Source organism: Tachysurus vachellii, chromosome 4, assembly GCF_030014155.1.
Source record: "Tachysurus vachellii isolate PV-2020 chromosome 4, HZAU_Pvac_v1, whole genome shotgun sequence".
Classification (NCBI taxonomy): domain Eukaryota; kingdom Metazoa; phylum Chordata; class Actinopteri; order Siluriformes; family Bagridae; genus Tachysurus; species Tachysurus vachellii.
This window is the reverse complement of record NC_083463.1, coordinates 408,936-423,354: the sequence shown is the minus strand read 5'-3', so window position 1 is coordinate 423,354 and position 14,419 is coordinate 408,936. Positions and strand designations below refer to the sequence as shown.

Here is a 14,419-nt window from a genome sequence, read left to right as displayed (position 1 = left end):
TTCGGAAGCTTCTCCGGAAAAGGCAGCCAGGAGCGCCATGGGGCTGCCGGTGGAAGCGGTGGAGGGTTTTGTCGAGCAGCGGAGGAAGGGAAAGCTTCTCGGAACGCGGCGATGAGGTCCCAAACTGAATTGGAAGCCGTGCTGGGTTGTTGATCCATGGCGAGGTAAGAGCCCAGTGGATCCTGTCCTTTCTTTCGTCTTTAGGTCCGTTATTCTGTTATGATAGTGATGGAGGCGGAAGCCGAAGCACCAGCAAAACAGAGTTTAATGAAACAGGTAGGCAGCGCAAACACACTGTGCACAGAAAACACTAACGGACGCTGGAGTGGAGTGAGTGCGGTGTTTATATAGTCGTGTGTAATGAGGGACAGGTGTGCGAAATCAGTGCGTAAACCAGACAAAACAGTTAGACCAGTGTCAGTAAGAGTGAAAGTCAGCAGCTCCATTTTGTGTGGAGTGAAAACTAAAAGATTTCAGGAGTAAAAACACAGTGAGTATCTAAAGCTCTAATATATAGACACACTGAAGTGACACTAGATGCAGAAGAGTTTTGTGGGTTTGTACTGAAGCTTTAATGTACACAGGTTGTTTTATAACTTGATAGCGTGATTATTTCCTGTAAGTGAACTCTGTGCTGATTCAGGGTTTAATTTAACACACCGATGTTGGAGTGAAGTAAATGTGTGTCCTGCTGTAATCTGGAGAAGGAGACATGACCTCCAACATGAGTGTGTCTGGAAAACAGGACTTGAAAGACGAGAGGTGACTTATTTTTACATTCACCAGCAATAAATACACACCGTCTCATGGGAACACATCTGTATCTCTAAATACTCACTAGTTAACACAGGAGCTCAACTTTGCTTTAAGGAGTTTAATAGCAGTGAATATATCACTGATCTGATCTAAGAACAGTTTAGACAAATCATTCACTGAGAGAAGAGTAAAAAGGTCTGTGGAGCATAAGAGGAGCATAACTTTGTGTCAGTAAACTCTACAGGCTTTAAGACCCAGCTGAGTCATTTAGCTGTGATTGGGACTCCTGATATCAGTGTAATTCCTGACTTATGAGGCCTGTCTCCTGTTTGAATAAGTGTACAGACTGGATCTGAATTAAAAAGATGGGAGTATTGGTGTTTAATGATGAACACATTGTTTAACAGTGCTGAGACAGCAGAGTATTAATTATTGCTGATATTTCTGTTGTAATTCTAGAATGATGGAAGGAAAGAGATCAGACTCACCAGAACCCAGCTGTGTGTCCACGAAGAGTGACGCGTCAATGGGACTTCCATTACACTTCAGAGCCAGAGACAGTTCTACTGATGAGAGGTCAGTATAGTGAGGTGTTTTACAGCAGTGTTCCACCTGATCAAACTCACTCATCTCATTATGAAACCCTTCATGAGCTTTATCAGGTGTTGAAGCAGTAAAACACTAAACTGTGCAGTGCTGCAGCTCTCTGACTGGCAGTGAGGAAAAGTGCTTTAATAGTTCAGTTCAGTCTGCAGTCCCTGAGCTGGAGGGTCTGTGGTGCTACAGAAGAATATTTACACCTGGGACATTAATGACAATATAAAGATTTTATTCATTTATTCAAACATTTGTTTCTAAACATCTTGGTGTCAGTTAGTAAATCCTGAAATCAGTGTATTGTGTTAAGAGGATAGTGTTAAATATCTGTGTCTGTATTTATTAGTGTGTGATTTGTGCAGCTATGAATACATATAGTCCATATTACATGATGTGTTTTGTTTGTTCACAGACCACAAAAATCAAACATCAGCAGAAATCAGCTGGACTCTATATTCAAGGTGTGTGTGTTGTTTTTAAAGTGTGTAATGTGTGTGTTGTGATCCCTTGTAATGTCTTGATGTGCAGCAGCATTAAGGGTAATCAGTTGTATGAGTTTTAAATGTGATAATTAAAATGGACTTTTCTTCTTTTGATAAAATAAAAGCCCCTCTCACTGTGTAACATGATAATATTTAGATCTTTTCCTGTGTGTTTCTAACCAGGAGCTGGAACACAAAGTCATCACTCTGATTAAGAATGAGCTGAAGAGGTTTAGGAAGCTTCTGAGTCCAGATTACCCAGCATGCACTGAGAGGGAGGTTGAGGATGAGGAGGATCTGCACAGTGTCAGAGAGGGAGCGCTGAAGATCACACTGCACGTCCTGAAGAACATGAACCACACAGATCTTGCTAACACACTGCACAACAGTAAGAGCTCTGAGTCATGACTTTATTCCATCAGCTAGAGAGAGGAAATAGTTTTAGATATGAACACTTTTAGTTTTAAATTTAATTTTAATATCATGTTATATCTGGGGGAGGGTGGGGGGGTCCACAGTGTGTGAGTGCGTGAGTGAATGAGAGTGTGTGTGCCCTGCGATGGGTTTGCACTCCGTCCAGTGTGTTCCTGCCTTGATGCCCGATGACACCTGATATAGGCACAGGCTCCCCGTGACCCTAGAAGTTCGGATAAGCGTAGAAAATGAATGAATGAATGAATGAATGAATGAATGTTGTATCTATTCATGGTCCAGCTTCATTAATATTTAGTACATCAGTCAGGAATTAATAGCAGTGTTTGAACTATAGTTATATTTGCATTATAAGTATTTATTATTACTAAACTAGATATTACTTTGTTTATTAGAACTTGCCTCTGTGTATCAGCCAAAGTTGAAGTCCAAGCTGAGAGAGAAGTTTAAAACAATTCAAGAAGGAATCTCACAGCATGGAAGCCCAGCACTTCTGAATGAGATCTACACTGAGCTCTACATCACAGAGGGTTGGAGTGGAGACATCAATAATGAACATGAGATGAGACAGATTGAGGCAGCATCCAGGAGACCAGCAACACAGGAGAAACCCATCAAATGTAATGAGATCTTTAAAGACAAGTCCATCAGAACTGTGCTGACTAAAGGAGCTGCTGGAATTGGAAAAACAGTCTCTGTGCAGAAGTTCATTCTGGACTGGGCTGAAGGAAAAGCAAATCAGGACGTCTTCTTCATGTTTCCACTTCCCTTTAGAGAGCTGAATCTTATGAAGCATCAAAATCTCAGTCTGATGAATCTTCTTCATCACTTTTTCCCAGAAATAAGAAAACTAGAATCAATAGACTGTGACTCCTACAAAGTGGTGTTGATCTTTGATGGTCTGGATGAGTGTCGACTTCCTCTAAATTTCCAGAAGAATAAGATATTGTGTGATGTGGCAGAGTCAGCCTCAATGGATGTGCTGCTGACGAACCTCATCAAGAGGAATCTGCTTCCCTCTACTCTCCTCTGGATAACCTCTCGACCAGGAGCAGCCAATCAGATCCCTCCTGAGTGTGTAGACCAGGTAACAGAGGTACGAGGCTTCAGTGATACTCAGAAAGAGGAGCACTTCAGGAAGAGGATCAGTGATCAGAGCCTGGCCGATAAAATCATCACTCACCTGAAGTCTTCAAGAAGCCTCTACATCATGTGCCACATCCCAGTCTTCTGCTGGATCTCAGCCACTGTTTTAGAGAGAATGTTGGGTGAGACAGAGAGTGGAGAGATCCCCAAGACTCTGACTCAAATGTTCACACACTTCCTGATCTTTCGGATCCAACACAAGGAAGAAAAGTACCATCAGAAATGTGACCCTGATCCTCAGCAGACCAGAGAGAGTATCATGGCACTGGGAAAACTGGCTTTCCACCAGCTGGAGAAAGGAAACCTGATCTTCTATGAGGAAGACCTGAGAGAGTGTGGCATTGATGTCAGAGAAGTGTCAGTGTACTCAGGAGTGTGTACGCAGATCTTCAGAGAGGAGTTCGGGCTTCACCTGGGGAAGGTTTCAGCTTCGTACATCTGAGTGTTCAGGAGTTTCTGGCTGCTTTATATGTATTTTTCTGCTTTATTTTAAGAAATACAAATGTGCTTGTGAGACAAAGGACTGGACTTTTCAATTTCTTCAGAAATCTAAACATGTCTGATCTCCTCAGGAGTTCAGTGGACAAGGCCTTACAGAGTGAGAATGGACACCTGGACCTGTTTCTCCGCTTCCTTCTGGGTCTCTCAATGGAGACCAATCAAACTCTTTTACGAGACTTAATGCCACAGACAGGAAGCAGATCTCACAGCAAACAGGAAACAGTGAAGTACATCAAGGAGAAGATCAGGGAGAATCTATCTCCAGAGAAATCCATCAATCTGTTCCACTGTCTGAATGAAATGAATGATCATTCTCTAGTGCAGGAAGTACAAACTTACCTGAACAGAGGAGGTTACAGTCCTCTCAGAGGAACCAGACTCTCTCCTGCTCAGTGGTCAGCTCTGGTGTTTGTGTTACTGAACTCAGATCAGGAGCTGGATGTGTTTGATTTGAGGAAATATGATCCATCACATGAATGTCTTCTGAGGCTGCTGCCAGTGGTCAAAGCCTCCAGAAAAGCTGAGTGAGTATTTTTATTTATAAATGTATTACTGCATGGTTTATTATTTTAATTTAACACTGAACTGCACTGTTTGGATTAATGTTAGTTAATAGTTCCTCTAATCATCTTTAAACAAACCTCTGGTACTTTTACAGAAGATTGTTTCACTTTTTACACTAACATGTTATATCTGAACTGAGGGCTGGGCCACATGGACAAAATCTTATAACATCATATGAGTATTTTTATTCATGAAAAATTAAGTGTTCTCTAAAATTTATGAAAAAATATCTCTACAAAATAACTGCATGCATTTAAGAACTAAAGACATTTCTGAACTAAACACCAGTGAAAGACTTTTTCTTTTCTGTTTATTTTGAAAGTGACATTTAACAAAACTCTCACAGATGAGAAAAACATCAGACTGACAAAATGGGATCAATATGGATAGAAAATATAAAAAGTAAATATTAAAACACTGTAATGTCCTTCAAGTATATCTTTATGTTCAAGTTCCTCATCTGTTGTTGTGTGTGACACAGTGTTGTGGGGAGATTCACTCTGTCATGGCTTTTTCACTCAATTGTTCTTTCTAATAAAAATAAAACATAAATGCTTTTTAAAAATTTAACCCAATACGAAGGAAAAACAAAAGTCTCCTTCAGTCTGCACTACTGCTAAACTTTACCAAGGACTGAGCTCGTGGTAAATAAAACATCAATCATCATTTTGGACCTCAACACATTGGATAGACAAAGTGGGAAAATGTTCAGCTTTATCTTCTTATTATGTTAGAAACAAGCTAGGCAGCTAACTCAGATGTGTGATGAAGATTGTCTTTCTCTAACACTGACCTGTTTGTAGAGGATGGAGTTTAAATGTGACTTTTATATGAAGACTTTCATTTTGATGGGGTTCTTTTTTCTTTGCTTATCAAGTGTAATAATCTGTCACAGGTGAGTGTGGTGTCGTGACCGCTGTTATTAAAAAGTCCTGTTTTGTTCTACTTGGAGCTCGACAAAGACACCAAACTGTTAATGACCGATCACATTCTTGTTCTTGGATGGTGATTGTTGTTAATCTGTTGCGGTTGAATTATAGACACAGTTTTTTGTCTAGTTCAGTGCATCAGAAGATGGTGGATGTGGTAAAAACAGGCGGTGAACACAAAGACAGTTGCACATGACGGTCGGTCAGGTTTATCACCGTTACTGTTGAGATATCAGGTTTCGTTCTTTAGAAACTTTCTGTGGATTTTGGAGATTTTAAGCTGTGGACTGTGTTTGTATTTATAAGCAGCTGTAGAGAATCTATATTTTTGTTGTACAACGTTGTAACAGACTGGTTTTGTTCTCTGTTCATCATTATGTACTGATAAAATATTACACATTGGTACACTACATTCTACCATGTCACTTATAGCCACCTGAAGCCCACCTACACAAATCCTTTAGTGTAACACACAGTAGAGTTATGTTAGATTTTTACCTACAAGGTGGGTTAGATTTCCTGCTATGTGTATAGTCAGTGTTTTAGATTTAACAAACGAATGTCTGTATGTTGATCCATCTAAAGGTAATACTTGTGTATATACAGTGTCACTCATTTAAAGGTAAGAAGTTTGACTTTGTTTATTTCTGATGCTGTGTGCAGTCGTGCTGATGTGACGTCACTCTGTAAACAGGGAAGGAGCTCAGATTTGAGAAGAAAACCCCACTTTCACTTCTCAGTTGTGGAGGCATGAAAGACATGATCCCATTTACTCTGTGAAGAAAGAAGGATTCACTAAGTTGTGTTGAAATAGTAACAGTGACATCTGTAGTAAACAGTACAATGTTCTTTCTAATATCCTTTATTTACATTGTTTATGATAGATGAGAGATTTTTCCACATCTATATTTTATAAAAAATACAAATCATGATCAAGAATCGTTTATAAAGTAAAAAATGTAATCTTTCTCTTTAGTTTGGATGTGTTTGGACGTATGTGAACACACCACCTGTACTCAGGTCCACACCAAACACCTGAACCAGTGTGTGTGTAAAATCAGAGGTTTGGAGGTGACAGATTTGTACCTGTACGAGCACAGAGACCAACACACACCAACTGTTTTAGCGTCTCTGTGAAATCCAACATATAACTGAGTGTAAAGTACGACTAGTATTGTCATGTTATTAACTGGTAGTGTACAGCTGTATAATTCTTTCTTTTCTGTAATAAAATGCACTGTATCTGCAGTGTTGGTTGTAGAAACTTGAACACAGATCAGAGTGTAGTGTTTGTAGGCTGCTCGCTCTCACATGTGTGTGTTATGTACATGACCTAATGGTCTTATAATAAATTGTAGCTGAGAAATTGTGGAGTGCAGAAAGACGTCCCTGCTCCTGTAAATGTGCTGATGTTGTGTCCTGTCCTCTGATTTGTGTGTGTGACACAAACACACTGACATTTCTGTTACATCTTCAACTTTAGCTGGATTATGGCTGTGTTTGAGATCAGTGTTCTGATATTTACACACACACATACACACTGTGTTTAAGCTGCTTTGTAAATGTCTTTAGTGAAGGTGACTGATGGATAAACACTGAGAGTGAGATCCACATCCTGGGAGCAGCGACACTAAAAGCAGTTTGACTGAAGCTTCTTCTTATTAAAATTCACCTTAAGGAAGTCAGCATTTGTTGATGATAAATAAATATTTGAGATGATATTAAAATGATTGTGGATGTCACAGGTAACCAGTACAGTTCCTGTACAATAGGAGTGATTTGGTTACTAACTGTAATGTATAAAGGTTTTTTTTTATGAAATACATAAAAGAGAGCGTTACATTAATCTAATCTACTTGGAATGATTGAATGTAGAAAAAGTTTTTCTGTATCTTCTTTACATTAAAATGGACAAATTCTTTCAGTGTTCCTCAAATGATAAAATGTGACTTTAGAGATATTATTGATGTGAGGAACAAAGCTGAGTTCAGAGTCGACTATTACACCCAGATTTCTAACCTGTATCCGAGCTCATTGTGTTCAGGTAGACACTTTATTTCTCACTGATGGAAACACCTCATTTCACTATAAATCAAACATTTCATCATTTCTCTTCCAGGCTGCGTGACTGTAATCTGACAGAGGAAAGCTGTAGAGTTCTGTCCTCAGTTCTCAGCTCAAACACCTCCAGTCTGAGAGAACTGAACCTGAGACACAATAAACTGCAGGATTCAGGAGTGAAGCTGCTCTCTGATGGACTGAAGAATCCACACTGTACACTGGAGATACTGAGGTACACACACACACACACACACACACACACACACACACCACACATATACACACACACACACACAGAGTTTTAATAAACACTACAACATCCAGTTCTCCTCTGTGGTAACTGTAATTGTAGTGATCTGATATATTGTTCATTGTTGTGTGTGAGATGGAGAGTCAATGTACTGTATATAAAGATTTTGTGTAGTTCATGTTTTCAATACTAAAACTACACCAGGTTACGTATGTAACCTGGTTCCCTGAGAAGTGAACGATATGCTGCGTCAGGGCTGATGCTATGGGAATGCTTGTTTGAGGAAGTTGTGTCTGAAGCTCTGTGTGCACACACGCCATTTAATGGCTCGGAAAGGACATGTGACGAAGTGATTACCTGCCAACAAGTCCATATAAGGGCATCTACGTCACGCTGCTCCAGCTTACGAACCCTGCAGGCCGTGGGACCCCGGAGTGGGGTCCAAGTTCAAGTCATAGAACCTGATAAAGGTGTGCGGAGAGGACCATCCTGCCGCAGCACAAATATCTTCAAAAGGGACACCCCTGGCCAAGGCACTGGATGAGGCAATACCCCTAGTAGACTGGGTCCTGATGCCTAGAAGCGAAGCAAGACCACGCACGCACCTCATAGGCCTGAGTAATGGCCTCCACTACCCAGTGCGCCACGCGCTGTTTGGAAACCGGATTACCTCTATTCCGGCCCTCAAAACAGACAAAAAGGCCCTTACTGGGCAAAGCAAATGCAGCCTCTCCTGTTCCGCCGACTCATGGGGCGGGGGAAGTAGGCCTGCAGGATGATTGGACAACCTGCTATCCTGGGCACTTCTCAGACTTCTCAGAGGCTGACTCCATGGGCTCAAAGGGGGCTTCCAGCAGCCCCTCCAGGACCACACAGAGGTCCCAGTAGGGAAGGCGTGGTCTACAGGAAGGCCTGACACCAGAGGGTGCCTACCCAAGGAGGCCCCAAGAACAGGTTCATGGTTCACCGCGATGGCGGCCACATACACCTTTAAAGTAGATGGGGACAGGCCCCGAGAAAAGTGAGACTGCAGGAACTCCAGCACTGTACCAACTGGACAGTAGACTGGATCCTGACAGTGTTCATCGCACCAGAGGCGAAAAAGCCTCCACTTCAGAGCATACAGCTTCCTAGTGGAGGGAGCCCTAGCATTCAGCAGAGTCTCTGCAACCTCAGATGAGAGGCCTGCCTCTAGGAACTGGTCCCCCTCAGGGGCCAGACCTAAAGCTTCCACACCTCGGGGCGGGGGTGTAGGATTGCCCCCTGCACCTGAGAGAGGAGATCCCTCCTTACGGGAATCTCCCATGGAGTGCCATTCAGGAGGGAGATCAGGTCCGTGAACCAAACTCAACAGGGCCAACGTGGGGCAACCAGGAGAAGGTTGACTCGCTCGTGGCGCACTCTAGCTAGGACTTGCGGGAGCAGAGCTACTGGGGGAAAGGCATACAGATGGAGCCTCTGCTACATCCATACCAAGGCATCCAGTCCCAATGGGGCCGGATGAGAGAGGGAGAACCACAGCGGACAGTGGGTCGACTCCACAGAGGTGAACAGATCCACTTCAGCCCGGCCGAAAATCTGCCAAATTTGCTCCACCACGTGGGGGTGTAGACGCCACTCCCCGGGCCTCAGCACCTGCCTTGACAGGAAGTCTGCATCCTGATTTACACGCCCTGGGATGAAAACCGCTCTGAGCAAAAGAAGCTTGGTCTCTGCAGAATCTGCTGCGCCAACCTGAACAGGGGGCGCGAACGCAGACCGCCATGATGATTGATATAAACGACACCACTGCAGTGCTGTCTGTCCATACTAAGACATGGCAGCCCCTGAGGTGTGGGAGAAAGTGTCTCAACACTAGAAACACAGCCCTCATCTCCAGGCAATTTATGTAGGGATAAGGATAAGAGATAGGGGCCCTCCCATAGACCCTGGCCCGGGTGGCTATCCAAGGCCGCTCCCCAGCCCGAAAACGAGGCTTCCGTCAAAAGAGTCCTGCAACGGTGACACACCCCTAGAGTCGGACCCAAGGCCAGGAACTGGGGTCTCCTCCACATAAGAAGGGTACAAATCCCATGGTGCATAACCCTTATAACCCTGAGGGGATGTCTGCGGGGATGAAAGCCCGCACCCCTGAGCCAGAGCTGGAATGGCCTCATGGAAGCAGACCCAAAGGGATAACGTTGGCTGCTGCTGACAGGAGGCCGAGCACCCTCTGTGCCTCGGCGACAGAGAGGCCTCGGCCTAGCCGAATAGCTTTCACTGCTGACAAGATGGAAGCCACCCGAGTGGGAAACAAATGTGCTTCCATCGTGGTGGAGTCCCAAACTACTCCCAGAAAGGTGGTTCTCTGAGATGGAGAAAGCACTTTCCTGGGTTCAGCCTGAGGCCTAAAGACCTCATGTGGGCAAGCACAGCATCTCAATGACTGGCCGCCATAGCCTCTGACTGGGCCAGAATGAGCCAGTCGTCCAGGTAATTCAGCCCTGGAGATGCAACGGTGACAGGGCAGCATCCATCACTTCGTGAACTTGCGCGGTGAAAGGGCTAGGCCAAAAGGGAGGACACAATACTGGTACGCTTCGACCCCGAAAGCGAACTTGAGAAATGCTCTATGGCCCCTTTCCTCAGAAACGAGAGGAGTTCCTTTTGGAGGAACACCACCTGGTGCCCGCCCACAATCGTGGGCAACACACCCTGGAAGCGTGGAGGACAGGAGGAAAACTGGATCCTGTACCCTTTTCTCACAGTAGCCAGGACCCAATGAGACAACCCAGGCAGAAGTTCCCATGCTGCCTGGCTGTCCGACAGTGGTGTCAACCTTGCACCGACCTCCTGGGTGCCCTGAAACAGGGCACTGGCAGGTGCTAACCCAGGGAGATCCGTGCAAGGAAGAAGAACAGGCACAGACCCTACGGCCCCCTGAAAGGGTGGAGACAGTGGGGCAGGCAGTAGGGGGAGCGTTCCTGAATAGGATGCTCCTAGGAACCCCAGCCCTCAGGCACCAGGACTCCTTCGTGACTCGGCTGGCTGAAATGACAGCCCTAAGGTCCCCTCTCACCTGACGGGTCTGGGCCCAGGTACGCTGACCGGCCTCCCTAGTCTTAGACGGGGGGGCATGGGCCACCATGCTTACCTTTTTCACTACCCTGACTGAACTAGAAGGGGGCAGGGAGCGGCTGGATGATGGCCCAGGCTGCTCGCCGTGCCGAGGGAGAAACTCCCTGAACGCTGCCGACTGGCGTTTCACCTCCTGGTGTCTGTCGACGACAGTAATCACTGCGTTCCCGAACAAACCCTGAGGTGACACCGGGGCATCCAGGGGAAAGGATTTATCCTTATCCTTTAGGTCAGTTAGATTGAGCCACAGGTGCCTCTCCGTGGCAACTAGCACAGCCATTGAACGGCCTATGGAGCAGGCCGTCTGCTTCGTGGCACGGAGCACAAGGTCAGTGGCTCAGCGGAGCTCAGATATCGCTTGAGGTCCCAACCCCTCACCGCCGTCAAGCTCTGCCAGCAGGTCAGCCTGGTAGGCCTGCAAGACTGCCATGGTGTGCAGAGCCACACCTGCTTGGCCTGCTGCCGTATAAGCTTTACCCACAAGGGCTGAAGTGGTCCTACAAGGCTTGGATGGAATGCAGGTTTCCTCCATGCGGGCGATGTAGGTGAGAGAGAGCCCGCGAGAGTCTCTTCAACCCTAGGCATTGCCCCATAGCCATGGCTTTCAAGCCCTATAATGGCTGAATAATTAGACATGGCTGGAGAAAAAACATGTGCCGAAAGTGGATTTCTCCAAGACCTCAACACCTCAGCATGGAGGTCAGGAAAAAACGGCAGTCACCTGATTGTTCTTTCTCTTTTGTCGGCATTGCCGAGGGGGAAAGCCCCTCCCCGCCCGCATCGAGCTCCTCAGAGCCCGGTGCGGAAAGCAGCATGCTCTCTTCCGGGTCGGGAGAAATTGCTCCCGAAACCGAGCGAACACCCATCTCTTGCTCCGCCTCCACTAACTCGACCTGCGAACCCCATGATTGGAGCCGCCGCGCCACCTCGGCAAACGCAGGACCCGAACCACGAGGCGCAGCTGATTGTGAAAATATAGCCAGGCGGGATCGGAGAGTGCGCAGAGGGAAACCCTCACAGTGCACGCAGCCGGCTCCGTGCATGCCTCGACCGTGCATGCTCCTCTCTCAAACAAACAACACAAAGAGAGTGCGTGTTGTCCCCCGTAATAAAGCGGGGGCACGGATGCATGCATTTCCTAAAATGCTTGGACTGTAACATATTTTATGTCCCTCGCCTAACTGTCCCTAAAATATATTTTTTTTTCTCTCCCTGCACTTGACAGACAGTGACAATTGACACACATACACAGAGCGCTTCCTGAAAACAAAGAAAGCTGGAGTAGCATGACGTAGATGCCCTTATATGGACTTGCTGGCGCGTAATCACTTCGTCTCGTGTCCTTTCCATTAAATGGCATGTGTGCACACAGAACTTCAGACACAACTTACTCAAAGAAGCATTCCCATAGCGTCAGCCCTGACGCAGCGTCGAGTTCCCTCGAAAGGGAACTGAGTGTGTTAAGTGTGAGAAGGTTTTCTTTCTTGCAGGATGTGTGATCCCAGTATTACAGATGAAGGTTGTGCTGCTCTGGCTTCAGCTCTGAGGTCAAACTCCTCATCACACCTGAGAGAACTGGATCTGTTCTATAATAAACCAGGAAAATCAGGAGTGAAGCTGCTCTCTGATCTACTGAAGGATCCACACTGTAAACTGGAGACACTACAGTGAGTTACTGACTTACTGTCTCTTTACTGTATGATATTGATTAATATTCACTGTGTGCTGTAAAATGTCACATCTAATGTGTGTATTTATGATTCTGTTGTTCATAAGCAATGTGTTTAAATGTGTCTGTAATTCTGTCCTGTTGTGTTTTTCAGCATTAAGAATAATACACTCACCAGGTCTCACGTCCCACATTTCCAGCAGTTTGGGAGCTGAATCATTCATACTGTATTCAGTTGTAGAAGATCCATAACAATAACTGTGACTGATCACATCCTTTTATCCTCTCAGCTACAACTTCACACTTTAACATATTTTACAATCCAAAGTAGGGATGTACCGATACCACTTTTTCTCTTCCGATCCGATACAAGTGTTTGCCAGTATCGCCCAATACCGATACCGATCCGATATCTGTGTTCTTTTCTACCTTTAAAACTAAAGAATGTAAACAACTCGCTTAGTTATTAAGATTTATTTGTTTCTGGCAAAGAAATACAAAAATGCCAATTACTGGATGAAAAATTAAAAACACAAGAAACCTTAAAAAAGTATTAATCCAGTAGCAAACAGTACTTTTAACAGTTAGTGGTATAACAATCTAAACCATATATACTGCAATTATTAAACTAGATTTGTAAAGTTCGTCGCAACAAACTTTGATGTTGGCTTTGACGAGGCAAGTATTTGCAAAGGCCGTAAAAGTATTTTGGAGGTGAGTGGACATAGATAGTGCAAAGAAAAGAAGAAATAGGGAAAGAAAAGAGAAACGTAAGGTGAATAAACAAAGAAAGATTGATGTAAAAAAAAACAAAAGGTTGAAGAATTGATAGAAGAGTTGAAAGATTTGAATATGAGTGTTTAGAAGAAGACACCGAGGGATCAGACACTGTACCTAGACAGCTGGAAGAATATTCCAAAAGAAAAGAAGATTATAATGCATTATGTGTTATGATGTTTTATTTTCAGAATGTTCAAGAAAATTCTGAAATGCTTTTCTTTTTATTATAATCATGTATTCTCATGTAATAGAGTTGATTCGATTAATATTGTTTATTTTACTGTAAACTTTCTTGTAGTAAACGCTTATAAAGCTTACTGTGTATTATCACTAGGGAGTATCCGCACGCAAAGTGTTTCAAGGCCTGCTGTTGAAATGACGCCTACTGTGTATTCGTGGGGAGTAATCTGCACATATAGTGTTTTATAGCTCGCTGTCAAATTCTATGTCGGGAGAAAGCTTCAGTTCTATATAATCACAGCCTGAGAAGTTGCAGGAAGTATGACCATATATAGACATTAGCAGCGCACACAGAGTCGCTGGCGAGTTATGTTTGGGAAACCGAGAGGTGTTTATGAAATAATATGGTACCCGTCTAAAAGGCACAAAGCCAATCAAACTGGCCACGGTAAAAAAGTATAAAAGCCCGCCTTGAATCACATTGTGTGTGCATCCTATTGTAGACAGCCTTAGTGCATGTTATACTTTAGGTGCATCAGGGAACAAACGCAAGTTTACACTTGGAGAGTGTTTCTTGGTTTGTTATAATCTTTGCATCTTAATACTTTCTACTTATTCTAGTACTGTTTGATTATTTGAAGGAAGATTTTATTTGTAACTTTTTCTTTTTATTTTACATACATTACACACACCTATCTGTATTACACTACTTTTAATAAAAATAAGGCCTCCAATTGTGAGGATCCTCCTTCACTTAAAGATTCAAACAATAGATTAAGTAGAAGACCTTGGAGAGGAGCCTTTGTTAGAAGACCGAAGGGACTTCGAAGGACACTGCGTTCAAGGTAAGACCAACTTTGATAGTTGATCTTGTGTTTCCAAAACGACTCCGTGTCTATTAGGACACATTCCTTAGCGGGGACGCGCAGGGTTTCCTACGCAATCCGAAAACACG

General features: G+C 44.1%; 1 pseudogene; it reads left to right on the top strand.

Annotated features, from left to right (window-relative positions):
- LOC132844118 (uncharacterized) overlaps nucleotides 1-14,198 on the top strand; it is a 103,835-nt pseudogene extending 89,637 nt beyond the window's left edge.
- The last annotated feature ends 221 nt before the right edge of the window (nucleotides 14,199-14,419 follow it).